Source organism: Euwallacea similis, chromosome 6 (genome assembly GCF_039881205.1).
Source record: "Euwallacea similis isolate ESF13 chromosome 6, ESF131.1, whole genome shotgun sequence".
In the NCBI taxonomy this organism is placed as follows: domain Eukaryota; kingdom Metazoa; phylum Arthropoda; class Insecta; order Coleoptera; family Curculionidae; genus Euwallacea; species Euwallacea similis.
This window is the reverse complement of record NC_089614.1, coordinates 478,198-497,321: the sequence shown is the minus strand read 5'-3', so window position 1 is coordinate 497,321 and position 19,124 is coordinate 478,198. Positions and strand designations below refer to the sequence as shown.

The 19,124-nt window shown below is 36.6% G+C and overlaps 1 protein-coding gene across 2 annotated transcripts in view; it reads right to left on the bottom strand.

Moving 5' to 3' along the window:
* Positions 1-19,124, bottom strand: part of LOC136409395 (furin-like protease 2) — a 191,549-nt gene that overhangs the window by 151,908 nt on the left and 20,517 nt on the right. Inside the window, exon 2 of one of the 2 annotated variants that reach the window (XM_066390859.1) lies at positions 6,076-6,205. The exons of the other annotated variant lie outside the window; for it this stretch is intronic. The gene's annotated coding sequence lies outside the window, so the exon portion shown is untranslated. The remainder of the gene's footprint in view (positions 1-6,075; positions 6,206-19,124) is intronic. 2 annotated transcript variants of the gene reach the window in all.

The window sequence follows — 19,124 nt, the reverse complement described above, 5'->3', positions numbered from 1 at the left end:
ACGAACTACGCTAATAGCAAGTTAGCTTCCTTAAGACACTCCTGGGAATCTCGTGTCTTTGAACAACATTCTAAATCCCGCTAATACTGCACACAACGGTTCATCGCAGAGAAGTATTCGTAGCACACAACAGTCTTACAAACAACTCACTAAAAATTTAGATAATTTCTCAATACATAAAATTGCAGTGAAGATTAGATGTGTTGCCTTAAACCTGTAACATTTACTCATAGAAACCCTCCTACCACTTCATCCACAAACCTTGGCTTTGGCCAATCCAAAACAGCAAATTTATATAGAACCTACCGATTCATTACCGTCACTTCCAGTGATTTGGTTCTAATGAGTTGGTTTCCAAGAGGTTGGTGTCCAGGTCGGTGTCTGGAATATCATTCTACCATCTTAAAGTTTTAAGTTCGAGGCTGAAGAAGATTGAAAATGGTGGGAAAGTTCGAAAAGGTAAATGTTTTTTGGTTGATAGTTTGAAGGAAGTTTTTAATAAAATCTATCTGACATATTTCAAACAATATTTCTCCCTCTTTTTATTTTCAGAAAATAAATTCATATATTCAATGTTTATGCAAAATCATTGATTTGTAACTTATTTCGAGGATATTTACATCTTCCTCGAGAATCGTGTTTAAGGGTAGGAGCAGGGTGACACTCTGAATGATATTCTTCATGAGTTACTTTGAAGTCTAACATCTATCAGTCAGATTTTCGATAATTTTCTTCTATAAATTCCTTGACGAGTATCTACTTCAAATCGAATGATGAAAGCCTGTTTTGTGATCTATTTGGGGCTTTTTACTACATGGAGCATCGAGTACTCCATACTAGATCCTCTTAATTTTGGAGTATTGTGTCAGAGTTAATAATAAAATTTCAGGACAGACAAAGTAGAAATCGTTTTCTATGATAGCTATCGTTGATTGGAGTCTATATTGATTTTGGAGAAGTTTCAAGTCTCGAAGAATTTTTACATCATCTTTAAAACAAACGCGAAAAATGTGAGAAAACCTCGAATGATTGTAGCATTAATTCTCCAAACTTATGATGGAACACAAATGTTACCCAAACAGTCCTATTACACGTAAGCTTATCAGGATTTCCATATAATGTACCTGTAACATGACCGTTAAGCTCTGCTCCCTCATAAAGGGATGTGTAAATGTAAACGTTCACTGATTTTAGGGAAGTGTGAAGTCTCGACAATCATTATTGTACAAGATTGGATTTATATGTGAGAATTCGGGGACACACGGTATATGAACAACTAAGTTTTCAAGATCTCTATCCATTTTAGAAATTCGAATATACCCTTGAAAGTTCATTGACAATAAACGTCACCAATTGAGACATCCATCCATAATGCAAAATCGTGCTGAAATCAAACCTGATAAAGCGGTAAGTGTCTGAAAGAATATCTCGGAAATATCGTCCAAACTCGACCTTATTGGATGTCCCTGTCAGGCCTTCTTTGTCCTCCCAGCGAACAGACGACCTGGATATACCTATTTAACTGATAGTCTGATGTTTCCCGATTCTTCCTTGTTTACTTCGTTACGTCTGTCATCTGGATCCATTATTCCAGATTGGAAGTTTTAAATTGGAAAACTGTTTCCATGCACGTGATATATGTTTCTTTCAGCTATCATTCGTTCTTAGCTAAATTAGTATTTCCATTCGAATTTTTTTGCGACAATACATCGGTGTTGTTGACAAACGAAACAATCCAATTAAATCGGATCTACCTGCAGTGGTTTATAATGGATTTTAGATTAAAGAGGAAGTGTACAGTAAGAAAATCCAATTTCAAATAAGGGCCGCCAGGGTAAATAAATTTCAATTTGAGGGAATTTAGCTGAAAAATTGGAAAAATTGTCCGGAATAAATTAGCGTGTTAATGAAATCCGGAACCGGCCCTAACCAATTGCAAATGAAATTTTCTTCTACAAATTTGGTCAGATGATAATTTAAATGCGACGTTTAGAATTTTTACAAGAGTAATGTATTTGCCAAAAGAGGGACAATTTTACATCGATCTTCGCCTAACTCACATCCCGGATTACTTAGCAGAATTCGCTTTGCATTTTCACGTTAAAAGCAGCCCGGAATTCGTCCTTATTTCGTGTCATCGAATTTGTCAGATAACGTCATTTATCATTCGGAGATGTTCGCTTCTCAGCTTGCCACAAATTAATGCACCGAAGCGCTCCGGAAAAAAATGAAGAAAGATTACACTTCTAAAATTGGATTTAAAGATTTTTATAATGCCGAGACCTCGAGTGTGGCTTTTAAATTGGCTTTGTGCAAACTTTTTTTGAGGATAAAGATCCAGTAAGGCTTCAGAATTAGAGAGAGGATTCGGAAAGACAACAGCTGAATGTCCATCTGGGAATCGTGTTTGTATTCCAAGAACGAGTCTTATTTTCCATAACATCAATTTTCCTAATAAACTCCATAAAGATTTAGCCATTTCCTTCGTCAAATTAATATTTCAGGCCACGCCAAATTTGATTTTCCTCTTTAAAATTCACCCGGCAGATTTATAATTCAATGTATAGATCTCCATTTTTTAGTTACGTTTTGCTGAACTCCGTTTGAAGAGTAAATTCAATTTAACGGACATGGTTTGCATCCGGTTTCAGTCAAAGGAGCTTTATGCATGTTATGCCACACTAACGTGCACTGAAAATGCCTAATAGATGTCACATGAATAAATGTGCATTGGGGTTCTATGTCCATTATTTTCAACCCATCGGAATATTTTTACAAGAAATTTTAGGACCGCAAATTGCATTTTCATTAATTTGACGAGTTTATATCATCATGTTTAGACCTAAATTGCTGAAAGGCTGGCAATTTTATCAGGAAGACAATTTGCTCTAACAATGTAAAACGGAGACAGATCTTTTATCAATCTTTTATCTGAATGAACATATCCATGATGGTACCTGTTCAGTCTCAACGGTTTTGTCCGATTAATTTATTTTCAACAAATTTATTTGTTGATGTCTTTAGTTTTAATCAAACTTTGCTGTTTTTTATTCGTCGTTACTTGAATTGATTGTTAGTTATTCTTCAAGTTTATTCGGGACAACCAGTGTCTTTTCTCAACCAATTGAAAATCCATAGTTTTCATCAATTCTTCATTTTAACTACATAATTGATTAACATCTGCATTTTTCATTAATCGTTCATGTGACCTTTCTCTGAATAGGTATTGACCTCTACCGACGATTCGATAATTTCATGTATCCATATTTGTCATGATGACAATGCTTTTAGTATCATCAGTAGGAAAACTGTTGCCAAGCTGTATGGAAAATCTAGAAATTCCCATATTCGACGATCTAATAAAAACTAACGTAGCAAACGTTCCCGACTTTCTCTAAGATGGCCCATAATTTCATCATCGTTTTCATAATAGTGACCTGTAATCATTCTCATGAACCAACATTTGCTATTTGATCTGAGACACAAGCTGTTTGTTTTTATTTAAAGCTATTATACCAGTTTGCTAGTGTTAAAACATTTGAACTTCAATCTGGACACCCTGTATATCTTTAATAGAAGGAAGGTTCGTTTCAAGAAAGATGGTGCTTAGGCAATTTCAACGACTGATGATGATACTATATGTAAAATATTAAAGAAATGGGAAAACATCGCATATTGGCATATTGAATCCAGAAAAACCCGGACTATCATACATACATAAATTATGAGTAACTTACTCCAATATCTCTTTCCATTCTATTAAAACACTTCCTTAGACCATCTAGATACATTACACCTCTCTAATTAGCTGAAAACACGCCACTTAAAGTATATATCGAAACTGGCCCAAAATGGCCGATAGTATGTATGTTTTAAGCGTTGATCACGTTTCTCGTCCACCTTGTTAATGCTAATTTGACGCCACTTGATTTTAGGTCTTTCCCTAACCCCTGTTTTAGGGCGCATTTTCGCCATAAATGCTAATAGGGTTGAATGATCGAGGGTGGGATACCCGGTTTTAACGCGTCAGGAATGTTCGCCAGGGTATCAAATTAACATGGACGATACTTATCGACGTGAAATTCTGTCCTGTGACACTGGGATTGTAGGGATTTTAAGACTTTATAAATGCTTCAATGTTTTTCAGGAATGAGGCCGCTGTATCTAACTTTTTGTATCTCATTGTCTACCCGTCGAATTCCCGACCAAACTTGTGCTAAATAGTTAATTTATTCACCAATCGCTACAAGTTTTGAATAGTAATGACAGAATCTAATTTAAGCATTGTTCCAATTCCTAAATTGATAATCTCAATGTCGTCTGACGAAAGCAAACTGTTCGAAATGGAGATAATATCCAAGATGATTTGTTCCCGGTCGGTATGGATCAATGAGCTAGCGAAGTGGTGCCTACTTGATTTCTATTTTACAGATAGACCGGGCAATTAAGCACAAAGCACAAAGAGTATCAGACTTAATCGGAAACATGCTATTTTAGATCATTTGTCCTGTCGTTTAAATGCCCCTCGATATCCGGCTTTTAACGTTCGGCTCATTTATTGGACGCCTTTTTCATTAGTTGCTTTCCATTAGCGTGTCAGAAATGACTTTGAGACACAGAATTAAGGCCGATCTCCAGGACTTGCAATTTGTTAAAGCTCTGTGTTGAACAAAAGTTATGTCAATATGGATGAAAAAAGGCAAATATTTTACATTTTTCCATTAAGCTTAATTGGATATATCGTTTCAAGTAAAGCAAAAAGTTAAGCCGCGTTTAATCATTTGCCCGGGAGAAAAACCATTCCATTTTTTCGGGCTTATTAATTCGAGTTGGGTGAAATTCGAAACGTCTGCTGAAAGTTAGATATATGCTTCAATTAAAACTAAACGTAATAGGGAATTAGAGGGAATTGTTAAAACGAGCGCCAGGCAAATGGTTCAGACCCATTTTTCATTGGATTGTACGAATTGTGTACACAAAATAAATAATTTAAATTGGAAGGGCCAGCTTCTGTCAGCTTAGCTTATGGGATCGGAAACAAGGGCATTTGTTTTTTAAATGGATTGGTATTTATTGGACATAATAGGTAAAAAAGCGACGGTTTGTATTACTTTATTCGATTAGAGATATGCCGGCAAACTACATTATTGCATTGAACAATTAGTTACTTTTATGAACGCGAAATTGCAATATAAACTGGTCCAACAAATTTACTACAATCGTAAATAACGATTTCCAATAACTATAGGTAGCAGTTATTCCGGAAGGAAAGCAAATTTCCATCATTTGCAAAATTTCACCATCAGCAAATAGTTTACGGATATTCGCCAGTGCAAAACTTACGCGGTCTCGTGCAGCAGAGAGAAATAAACCGATTCCTGACCAATTGAAATAGTCAGAAATCTAGAGCTACCTTCTATTTATCGATGTATCTTAAACATCTTCCCGTTGAAGATGAAGCCTACATGCAGGTACTATCATCCGATCGCGAAGATAACGTACAGTCCTAGGTTCGGAATCAATAATATAAGGAATGTCAATTGAACATCTGTTACAGGTGCTCTACAGCTGCCTAAACCATCTTGCATCATATATGCTGGGATGAATTCGCACTTCCGCAAATGCACTGCATGCGACCTGTGGCATATGATGGACAAATTTAACTTGTAGTATCTCTATCCATCCTGTTGTTACCTTCTCTTTTTTGACCAGTAGGACTTTTCAGACAACTCCAAGTGGTTTTAACTTTTAGATGGGTCAGAAATAGTAAATGTTATTTTACCTATCAATTTGGAAGCAATTTTCTCAATATTTGAAATAGTTATATGTAGGTTTTCTTACAATCCGTGTGTTACAATTGCATGGAACTAGGCAAAGTCGTACATTACCATTCACCTTCTTGACCTCGACAATACAATTAATTCTCGAGGGTCAATAATTTCAACATTAGCAACAGCACCTCTACTGAACAATCCATTCAATTTGTTTTTAAGTGCACCACCAAAGGCTATAGGATTTTTAGTAGGCAGCAGGTCACAGATTCAAAATTTATTACTGTGGCAAAGTCACACTTACCTGTGAATCTAACATGGTTACTCAATATGTCTTTTTCATATTCCCAACTTCATTGGTTAAAGTCACACAAATGCTTTTGATACTTCTTAACAGACTTCAGTTTATACGGGCTTGCCCATCAAGTCCTTGCCTGCAATTACAAAGTAGTCATATAAAACATTTTCTGTATATTTACAAAACCTTTTTTTTAAATTTAATTATACTTATAGACTTAGCTCGTTGCGTTCAAACTTTCTTGGTGTATGAGGACTAGATTCAATCCCAAACTTCTTATGACGAGAGTTGAATATTTCATATGGTACAATACTCAGACCTGTATGTAATATGACAAGGAGCATCTTATGCTTAACGTTGACATTTTCTTCCCTCTCAATTATTCACTTCATTTTTGATATGTTCTCCTAATTGTTTTCTACTAAACTAATTGCTGAACTAGTACGGGGCCAACGTCTGGAGTTGGCGCCGAGATCAAATCCAACGTCAAGTTTAAATCCGGCTTTAAGTATCAATACTGAAATTGGGGTACTTGACCTGTGGCAGTTCCCAAATATATGAATAGAAAGACAAAATGCTACTTTTTAACTCGCACAGAATTTCTATTGACGCACGAGTGGGCCTATAACTTGTTGAACGCTCTTCTTACAACCTATTTAACATAACCGGAACTATCCTAAACTCAACGTTGACGCTGAAAGATAAATACCTAAATTTATTGGTATTTATCTTTCTTGAGCCACTTTACACGCCGTCAGATGTGAAGTTGTCGCTGAACTGCTGTCGTTAGGCTGCAATCGAAGATAAACCAAGTTTGTCGTTTGAACGCAATGAAATCTCTTTCGACCGGTATGAAATCATGGTTTGATTGTTTGAAGAAATGTCAACTACAAGCTATATTTTTCGGTTTAGGTGTAACGCCAAATCCAACCTCAAGAATATAGATTGGACTATCAAGTTGTGCTACGAAAACAGCGCCGACGTTCGGAGTCCAAATCATATCTAACATCGGATTTGTAATTCCGATTTAAGAGTAACCATCATCTGTATTTTGTAGAGATATGTCAAAACTCGAGATTCTAATTCTTCCAAAATTATCTCAGAATTTTTTCACCTGCAGATCATTTCGAGAGCGGTTTTCTCGATTCAAGAACGTTCCAATTTGATGCTTATTGATGTGACTCATATCGTCCTACTAAATCAAAGATACTGATATTTTCTGCAGGATTTAAGAAACTGTTTCCGGTTTTGTCGGGTTTTCAGTGCTTTGCCTTTTTCGTTTAAAATGAGCTATTACAATACATATACATTTTAGCAGTCCCAAAAAGTCATATCCTCCAGGTTTCTAGCAGATATTTCCAAATTCTAACTCTCTGAAAAACTCGTAGGTTTAGAATATGTTAGAATAGTATATCATTCTAAAGACGGGTTTCTTCGCCTTGTAATATCTCGATTTAAAAATGTTTACGGTGATGATGTAAGTCTCAAATAGTGCTAATAGATTCGTGATACTGACAAATTTCTCCACACTTCCGGCAGATATACAGACAGCCACATACGTAGATTTCTTGCTTTTGAGCTAATGATTAGGTTAATATTCATTTACTGTTGCTGTAGTACACGTGCCCCAATCATCATTAAGCCTCCAGTGACATTAAAAATTTCCCTCGCGCCCTTACACTATTAAAAGCGAAGCGACCTTTACAGGTCGCCCCTCAAATCCCACTCCTAATCGAAGGCCCTGAAATGATCTACCTTAGCTAATTTACCAGCAAAGAAACCGCAAAATAATTCCAAGTTTCCGGATCTTCTTATTATTCAGGACAGCGAAAAACTCTCAGTCGTCTGTCGTCAAAGATGCGACTTCGTTCCATGGAACTTTTTATTAGATTGACTTTACACTACAGTTTTACTAATGACTTCCTACGAGTTGTAGGGGTCATTTGAAATTCCATTCCTTTTGTTTTAATCAAAATAATGTGAGTTTTATCCTAACAATCATCTGCGTTGATCAACCAAAATACAGTGTTAAAATTCGATTTTGCCTTGAATTACTTCGGTAATTCGCGTAGTACCAAGAATTGCGATAATTTACTCGACGAGTTCTATTACCTCCATTTCTTGGGAATAACTTTGGCGTAATGATGATTAAACTCCCTTCACGTAGGAGCGAAATAGTGTTTTACCTACGATCCCTTTATTCAAACAAAGGTACACTGAAATAAAGTAATTTCAGGAAGTCTCTTTAGGAATTTTAATTAGTTTTCGAGTGTTGTTAATTTCGGACGAGACCGTGTTTTATAAACAACATTTTTGTAACAAACAGACAACATTAAAAACCAAAACCCCATGTGAATGATTATGCATTCAGGAAGTTGCTTTTCTCAGATAAATGTAATTCGATTTTCTCGCTCCTTAGGTGCTCACAATCAAGAAAATTTATTTCAGTCTGCGTACATACTGCAACTTATTTCAATAGTTCGTTAGGATTTGCAAATTCAGCCTTCAGCTCTTCGTATTGAAGGAGGTGAAGCAATTTGGATATACGCGAAAATAGTGTTACTTTATCAGCTTACTGGTTGAGGAATGACATTTAGATAAAGAGAGGAAAATTCATGGATAAATGGAAAAAATCAAGGAACACGAGGCACGAAGTACCTTTTAGGATTTGTTACATGGGCATATACACACTCATTCATTTTCATATTTTAAGTTATTAATGGTTTTCCTTTGCAAATAGCACTCCATTGTGTGTTTATAAAATATATATTAGACTGCTCCAGAAAGCTACAAAAGCTAAAAGCTTGAGGTCTATATTTCAATATAAATCCACTCTGCTTCCTCGCTTATTTTCACTTCAAAGAGAGAAAAGTTTAAGTCGCCTTTTGACACTCGCAATTTATCGGGTTTATCTCGGCGTGTTTCGAAAATTATTAAATTAGCATCAGCGGTGATAAATCTTTTAAACCAAACAATGGTCCGAGTGCTTTATATTCTCTTTGGCTTTAATTCGGTGCGGATTTTGCGGCGTTTGTCACTTGCTCTTCCTGCTTTTGTTTGCTTCTGAGCCGTCTAGCGAGACCAGTTAAAGATGTCTTTTGCGGCCTATTGTTGCCGTTCCCTGGCTCACAAAAGATTCTATTAAGGGATATCTATATTATATTGTTTCATCCTCCACGATTTGGAACTCCAGCCGAGGGAGTATTTCATTCTTGGCTTACGTCCCCCAAGGCAAAAACCTTGAAATTAGTGCCCACAAAATAAGAGAAAAGCTAAAGTATTCGAAAAATATCATAACCGAGAAATAATTTACATTTTCTGCGCTATTAACCAGAGTTTAGTGGCAGCTTCCCATTGCCGACAGTTCCCAGGATTTTTCACTTTAGTTACGCTTAGTTTAAGGTCTCGAAATATGTCGCCATAGCTTTGCAGTAAACACGTTTCAGAACGTCCGTCTGAATTATTGCTCACTATTTATTTCTTTAAGAGTTTGTCTGCAGTTTTCCTCGAAGCTTCCTGACGACACGATCGAAAGTTTCTGCTTGGTTCATCAGTAATTTAAGCACCTAAGATGACAATCACATTATTGGAAATTATGTTCTTTGGCAGATCTATGTTCATCAACCTCAAGGAACCGTTTCGCTCATTTGCTGCAAAAAGTGGCATAATCCAAAAGAATCGATTTTGGACGGGGAGCAATGAAAACTTTTGGTGTGCAACAACGTATGGCATTCAGCTTTAACTAACTTTTCAGGGCGTCTATTCAAAGCATGTAACATTACGAAAAAGGAAAAGGAAACGCGTTGCATCTCCCGATCATAGCGAGGATCGTTCCCCAGTTCCAAAAACAGCAGATTAATATTTTTTAGTTGTGTCGGTATTGCCGCAAAAAATCGGTTTGAACTGCAACTTGCTCTACTGTCGAAACAAACTTTAATGCAATGGGAGCAATAGCAGGTGTCAGCATCGATATCCTGCCTTTATTGTGCCATCATTTGTCCTTCTTATACCTGTCGATATAAATGAATTCTTCTCTCCTCCATCTCTCATCTCTTCATCTCTTCCATTCTCCTCCTCCACCAATTCTTCTTCTCCTCCATCACACCCTGCACTTCATCGAAAAAAATAACGAAATAACTATCCTTGATTATTATCTAACGATTCGTTGTTGAAGGAATATAGAAATGGAATTAAAAGGTACTATCGGAATAAACTTGGCCAAGCAAAAACACGAATACGAGGATGTTATTCTGCAGAATGGCATAAACCATAAAGTTTACTGGGATATTGTAAATGACAATTATCCTAGAAGTATCGTGCTGTAGTTCACTGAACCCTAACGGTTTCGATGGTTTTTTTGTCGAGGTTGCTGATAAAATTGTAAATAGACTTCCTCCTAGTATTATTCGTTTTGAAACATTCTCAGAGCGTAAGGCTCCTTTAAATCTTCCAAAATGCTATTTTAACGAGGTAGGTATAGAAGTTCGCGATATCATTAATAACCTGAAATGCGAGTCGATCTAATTAATTGTGAAAAGGACATTTTAATAGCACCACTGACAAAACAAATGCATTGAAGACAGAATATTTTCAGGTTAGTTCAGGTTAGCAAGTTGAGTATAGCAAGAGTATCTTTATTAATAATGTTGGAGTGGTGCTTCAGGGTATCCGCACTGTGTTTTTGGTACTCCAACTTACTAATTGACTAATCAGGCTAAAATGAAGTTAAAGGCATCCCGACTGTCTCCTCCACATTCAGTCTCCATCGATGATGAAAAATCAAGTTCTACTAATGCGCAGTTTTTCCTCCGGCGGAAGATTCAGCAGGCATTTCCTGTTGCTGGAAATTTTGCCCCCATCACTTGTAACCAGCTCTAAAGATGCTCTCTAAATTCAGCAAACAACCCTGTACAACTTTTCATCGCTGAATTACCCCCATTATAATTTCAGAAAATCATTTCTCCGGTTATGTCATCAGAACTACCATTATGAACTTTTATGATCAATTCAGACTGCAGCCGGATGAAATTTTCACATTACGTTTTACGCCGAGAGAGCTTTCTATAAAATTGTGTCGTTATATAGCCACCATTTTACTTAACTTTAAAGTCTATTTTGCCACTATAATGTCCCCTAAATAAAGAATTATGTGCATGCACAAAACCGCGTTTAATCAGACAGAGGTTCTCAAAAAGGAGAAATCTATCATGTTCGGGCTCAACGCCCGAAAAAGCGGGCTCCGAAATGTCCCACAAACATCAATACGTTTTTCCGCGTGCCTCAGATTTTAAGTACATTTTGACACGAATGAAGTATTTAGGAAATCGAATGTATCCCAAACAGATGTTGCTGTACTCACAGCGTATAAAAGCAATGCCGAATCACACATATTTCTCCACGAAATGGCACTTTAATGCTTCCAGCATGACAAGAATGCCATCTATCTTTTCAAATAACGGATTTCCCAATTTTTAACCACTGTTCTGATAAAAATTTCTGTCGCATGCTAAAATGCAGTGATTTGCGCTCAATTTAGTTATTCTAGCGAAAATCATTCAGTCTGACAAGGGACCTAGGAGCATTAAAAGAAATAACGGGACTGAGCACTGTAAAGCACCAAAGCGACACAGGACTAATTAAAATAAAACACAAAGAAAAAATAACATTTTTGTGCTCGTTATATTGTTCTCGACGCCATGGAAATTTGCAGCAATCGATTAAATTAAATGAGAGGCAATTTGGAGTAATTTTTTCCGTTTAAAGAGCCCTTAAATTTTCGAGGGAAGGATATCCTGGGGGCAATTAACAGTTAGATGTTTTAAGCTAATTGATCTAAGAATTTTTCTTTTTTTCTCAAGATTATCCATAGAAGAAGAAAGCGAAAAAGATAATTCACCAATGAAGCAATTAGGACACAAACATAGTTATTTTGTTTATTAGCGAATTGCTTTTTAGAGCCCTGAAGGGGAAAGCAAACACAAGGAGCGGTTTTCCTCTCATAACGTGGAAAATTTTACTATACGGCTTTGATTAATGTAGCATGGGTCGTCAGAGGTCTGAACCGTATTTCCTGAATTTTGGGGATTAGACCCTCAAAATGAAATTAAGCCTTTTAATTAGGGAAGGATTACATAATCACCTCGGCAAAATGTAAAATTCCTAAATAGAGAGATGGCTTTCTAATCGCCATAACTCTGTTGTTTGAAACTGAACCGGTGTCTACAATCACTTACATTATCCCTTGATAAAACCCGTCCAAAATTGATGTTCAATACTAATGATTACAAAAACATTTGATCCGCATAAAGTTTGCATCTCCTCATCCACGCTCAAAGCACTTAAGCACTTCTGCGAAGACTCGCTGCCAGCCCGATAGGCGCAAAATACCTATACAAGTGTCATCTCATATAATATTGCAGACTTTTCCTCTATGGGAAAATTTGGGCTGAGCAGTTGATAAAGACCAGGATATATTGCGATCAAATTTCTCAATAGATTGAGGCTTTACTGCATGATCCTTCCCAAATTTTACTCTCAAATGAGCAGAAACGAACATTTTCGTATGGAAAATTATTTTTTTCCACTACTCTACACCATTATTGAGTGTGTTGAATGACTGAAGTGTACGTTTCCTCTCGGTTTCCCCACTTCTCACACAATACTTGAATAACAGGTTAATAGTGACACGTATATGGGTCATTATTTACCTAGCGAGCTAATCGGCTGCAATGTCGATACTCCTTCATCATCCTCCTTGTTGTTTTATTTATAGCTGGCATGAAAATGAATGCCAAATGAAACATCATCGATGATATTGTGATTCAACACGCGTTGATTTTTGTGTTTAGGATGTAATTTATCCTTAATTTAGGCAAGTTTATTTTTTGAAATTAGAATATTTTTCTTTTTTTATTGGTGTCATAATTTCCTATCTTTTATACGGGGTGTTCCGGAATGATAATTAAATCTTTTAACAGTGCATACTCCTAGCCATTTTAGAGGGGAATCTTCATATGAAATTATTCAATTTTCGTACACATTATCAGCTAGTCCATCACTATTTTGTGGCAATGTCTATTCTGCGACTTGCGTTTCTAAAGGGATTATTATTATTATTAATTTATTTAATATAAAACAAAATACACCAACGAAGAATATGCTGACGTGCATCTAATTTATGGCAAATGTTGCGGTAATGCTTTTCAAGCCTTAAGTGTATATGCGGAAAGATTTCCCAATCGTCGCGTGCCTAGTAATCGAACGTTCGTTCGTTTCATATTTTTCATAGGACCTTTCATTTTACCTAGACGTTTGGAAGGAGCTGAATGTTTGCACTCTTTAGGAACTAATCTTTTCGAGTTGTTGCAAGATGTGCCTCTTTAACATAGATAAGAGATGTGGTATATGCAAAAACGGGGCTCTTGCCCATTTTTCTTTGGCTGTTCGGCGAATGCTTTACGGAAATTTCCCAGGCCGTTGGATCGAGAGAGGCCAAGATGCACCCACATACTAGCCTCCAAGGTCTCCCGACTTAAATACTCTCGACTACTATTTATGGGGCCATTTGAAAGACATGATTTATACAACAAAAGTTAACACCGTGAAAGAACTGCAAGAAAGAATTTTTAATATTTGTAATGAAATAAGAGCATCTGTGCACACTTTACGGTCTGTAAATTTTAATTTCATTAAAAGACTACAGTTACGCCAAGAATGTGCTGGCGACCATTTTGAACACTTGACGTGAATCATTAATATTATCTAGGGGATTAGATAAATTTATTTTCATTTGTTCATATTGTTAATATTTAATTAAACTATCTATTTCCCAATTTCTGCTTTCAATTCCTGGTTAGTGAAATGTCGGTTCCATCTCTCAGACCTAGATTAAAGAAAGATAAGAGAGGCGCAATCCAGACGGCTTTGTTGACAACACCAACATCCCCTACATAACAATCGCTGCTGCTAATAATGTATATGAAAATTGAAATTTCTAAGTGTAATCGCTTTTAAGAAAAAAACGATTATTTTCCGCTATTGAGGACTCAAATATCTCGACAGGAAGGAGCCAAATTGACAATTTATATATGGGGATCTCCCCTAAAATGGCTGGTAGAATACCCTGTTAGAAGATGTGACCATTATTCCGCAACGCCCTATATACCTTAATAATCGCTCAACTGTTTCCAAATTATTCAACCTTTGGAGTTATTTAGTTTAGAATTAATTTCTTTAAAATTACATGACAAAAGCGATGAATAATCGTATGTCCCAACCTCTTATGTAGTAAATTTTCATTTTCCACATTTAAATATCCATTTCTACCTAATATAAACGTCATATCACATAAATTATTCCTAGTTCTATGGCCCACCATTTTATTCTTCACATACAAAAATACCTAACTATTTTCAAAAATTATGTTATGGCAACCATTTTTATCTTTTTTACTGATAATAAATTTTTCCGCAAATGTGGAACATAATAAAAATCAATTTCACTGTCATTACCAGCTGGCGTCGTTTTTGAGCTTAAACCGATCTATTCAAGACAGGCAACTGTATTTATTTTCCCTCTCTATAAACCCTGATATTGCTATTTTTAAACTGCATTTTTGCCCATTTAACCGAAATCATTTTATCGTTTTTAGTTAAAAAAATTACCAACGCGCGATAGTTTTGTGACAAAATGTGACATGAAAATAAAAAGTTTGAAAACTGGCCGCTTTATATGAACAAAATTCGAAATTTCAGCTATCGATCATCAACCCTGAGCCATCATTGTCAGTCCTCTTTCTTCGGCATTCGCTTCAATCGATCGTATTAGCGATCCAGACATTTGTTTTGACCTCCAGATCCCTTTATAAAGCATTTTATGTTCAATTTCACTGCGAGTGTGTTCGTAAATGAAAATAAAATTGTGATGTATTAAAGGGGTTATGTTTCACGTGAAACAAAGCATTTCACATAAAGATAACACAAAGTTGTTTACTGTTGCACCTGAAGCTACCAAGGCTTGAAACTTCTTTCCGTTTTCCTGGGAAACTACGTATTATTTTCTTTGTGTCCTGGAGCACGCTGCTGGTGGCACGGAAATGGCAGATAATTCGACTTCCTTCCATCTTTTCTTGTTGCTAGCAACATCCAGGATGCTGAACCGTTTATGAACTCTCTCTCCACGTTAATTAAACATGTCGCAGTATAACGCTCTCGACTCCTATTTAATTCCAGACTACTTTGCAAAGTTAATGGGTGCGTTTCCTCAAACGCCATTCACTGATGCGAATCTTAACAACTCGAATTACGACCCACAGAGGTGTAAATTAACTTTTGTCTTCAGCATAGAAAAGGCTCAATTTTCACACCAATCATCATACGAAAAAAACCATTAAACGTCCTTTTGATAACACATCATAAAATATCGCATTAATCTTCTATATGGCCTTTCTAGCAGGAACAAGCTGGCATCCGGTTTCGGTTTGTGGGAAATCGGGCGTCAGCAGGACCATTAAGACAATGCATTCACAGGCGAAGCTGCAGCCGAAACTAATGGATTTGAAGAACAGCCCTATAACAATTCGATTGGTTGTGCTATATTTACGAGGTTCGGTTGAAGGGTCGTCGATTCCTAAAGGGCTGGAGTCATACGTTTAAATTTAATTCCGAATTAGATGCCCTTCGGTTTTGTTAGGGCACAGTTTTCGGCAGTGGCGTAATTTAATTTGGTGAGTTAGGAACTCGCATTCAAAGTTGAGTTACGAATCGTAAAGGGGAAAAATAGTAGCTACGAGGAAATATATTACTATTATTTCTTTTCGTTGTTATAAGCAGTTCGTGCGTAGGTATATACGTGCGAAGACAGGGGAAAGCTTTCCTAAACACACAAAGGGAACATTTAATGAAAAAATAGAAGAAACGTCCGTCATTGTTACTGGCGCTTGCGATAATGGAAAAGGAAGATATTTGTCCGAATTACGGAGAAATATTTCATTTTCGGAACAAACGTTTTTATGTTGGACATCAGAGAATTTCATTATTAAACCTACCTTGAAAACGTTTTTTTTCCCTATATAGATTGGGAAAAGAAGTTGGAAGCGTGCGGAAAAACGCATATTGCGCGCTGGTTTGCGCCATGATGGGACCAAGAATGAATACTCTCTGGTATCAAAAATTGAAGTAGCACTACTTATCCCACATCAGCTTCAGTCATAGGTCTAAGCATAAGCCATGTCAAATCAGGTAGCTTGAAAATCACGGAAAGCCTTTTCTGCCCTTCATCATCCTTCGAAAACATATTCAAATGATTTTTTTTGCATAACACCCTTTACAGCTCAAAAGCCAATAGTTTTACCAATGATTATTGAACCTGCAGGGCATTATTATTGAAATAAAAGACACAAACAAAAGTTCCGAAGTCTTCTCCCATTTTCTAAAGCGGCATTTCCTTTTGCTTTCATTTCCTCACCGAAAACAAGACAATTATAGGCTTCCTCTTCGTTATTTTTGAAGTCGGAGCAATTTATTGCTGTCTGTCAGGGACAGCTCTAAATGGGAAATTAATTAAGGCTTGTCATGTCTCTTTATGATCAGTTTTCTCTCTTTGTATGAACTAGCTTTGAGTCTTGTAATTTGACAAACTGAAACATGCGTGTCTGTACACTTGCTCAATAAGTGGCAAAACGGATGCTATTAGTGCCTACCTTTTCAGAGGTACAGATTTCTAGATTTTATTAAGCCTTCTAGCGGATGATCGAACCAAATTTCAAAATTTTATAAGAATCTATAATCCCTACAAGGCTAATTTACCACCGTAATGTGGGATCCGCTTGTCAGACCGCTTAGTGTACATAGTTTGTAAATATCATGCTATAAGTTAGGATTAAGGATCAGGGCATGAGGGCGATTTACCCTTAAGGTACGCCCATGGTTGGCATTACCCGGTACCCTGGGTTTTCTCCACGATGCCCTGTTAGCATGGGAAGTACAATGCTGGTTCCCTTTGGCGAGGTCTTCGCCAAGGGCTGGGTGCCAGATGTGGACGCAGCGGCTCCATGCGGAGGGCTGTCCCAATGCCTTTAAGTATTGTTTAGATGGTACGCCCATGGTTTACGACCATGGATATTCATACTTAAGGCTAGGGAGAAAGCGGATCGCTCTTTTTTTCCTGGCTTCCTGGTGGACTGAAGACTCAGGGGTCGTGCCTGCGCTTTTTTACTCAGTTTTTTTAATCTAATATATTCATATCGTTAAGTTAACGTGGCTATTATTGAAAGATCCCTAACTATCCCTAAAACACAGTTGCCGAAGCTCCAATTAATAAACCCCTAGACAACGGAGAAAAACCTACAGTAATACGAAACTACGTATTTGCTCGAAATTCTGAAAATATTAGCTTCCTTAGTTTAAAGTAACCGATGAAGCTGCGGAACATCATCCAAATTCCATAAATCTATATTAAGGGTTTCGCAAAATTTTAGAAATTATACGTCCGAAACTAAATTCCCTAGAAAGTTTGTATAAAGCAGTAACAATCATCAATATACTCTCTTCAAGTGCTGAAAACGCTAACTTAATTCCCCTCTCTACTTTGAAGTTATGTCCATATATAGTGAGATATTACTGAAAGTTGGAGGTGCAACCAAAGATTCAAACCAATTTCTAACTACGAAACGAAAACCTCTTGAAGATTTTTTTTGTGTTAAAATAAACATACCTAGTTGCACTTAAAGTAGTGAAAATCTTAGCCAAATGTGCTACATTACTAGGAAATTCATCGTAGAGAGTAAGTCTATTCAAATGTTAAATTAAATTAATAACAAATAAATTTTTCATTAATAAAAAAAATAACTTCAAAACGATAGATGTTAGAAGCTTTATTTAGATTCTTCGGATAATATCCAACTTTCCTAAATTTACCTCTATTCCAAAAATGTGTGCGAAAATCAAATTATCCACTAAAGTCATATGTATGTAGGATCGCGTCCCTTGTAGATTGGCGTTACTTTTAAGCTGGATACATGTTAGATAGTAGGAATTAACTTTAAGATTGTCATACCCCTGGGGTACGACCCTGGTGGGCATTAGTTGGGGCATGGGAACTTCCCATGCCATGCCTTGTCGGTGTTGGAAGTCCCCGCAATAAACCGGGTCGGCATTGGAACTGCCTGTAATGTACTTTGTCGGCATTTGAATTGCCCTTGATAAATTTCGTTGGCCCTATAGTGGCAGTTCCAATTCCCAGCTTAAGACGTGACGGTTTGATGCGGCGGGTGGTGCAGATGGCACCCTAGCCAGGGTACGCCCATGGTTTATCACCATGGGTTTTAGTATTTAAGATTTTGCAGGGCATGTACAAGCGCTCTTTTCTTCTGGGTTCGGTTGCCACTGGTAACTCAGAAGTCGCGTCCGCGCTCGCTAAACTCACAAGTTACTTTATACTCTCTTTTGTTCACTTTACATTAATAAACGCATACTTATAGTCCTTTCCTATCTGTGATTTCATTATAAGATATAAACACCATCCTATACCTACATGTATCTCAATGGTGGTAAAAGCCTGAAACCTAACTACTTTTTTCCTCTTTTTTTAGATGTAAATAAATAATTAGAGTGGAAGCAGAAACTGATTAATACGTCAGAAAATATTAAAAGTGAAGACATTAAATCCTCTTAAACTGATAAAAATTTACTGAAACTGAAAACCACACTAAGAAACGAAATTGACGAAACTAAGGAAATTGAAAATATTAAATTAATATGAAGAATCAAATGAACCTGAGGAAATCAATATGAAAGATTCATTCAAATTAAAGATGGCGAACACAAGAAACTGTAGATAATTGAAGAGACACTGGAGTTACAACGGAGTATTATTGGACTTCATATTTCTAGAATATCGGATTTTCTGATGGCTAACGATCTCGTGAAGTTGGTATGTAGATTCAATACACAAGGTGTCCCATAAGTTAACGATATCCCTTGAAGGGTGGATAGGCCAATTCAAAATAAGTCCATTTAACTAAACTTGCCTTAATCCAAAAGTTGATAATAACCGAA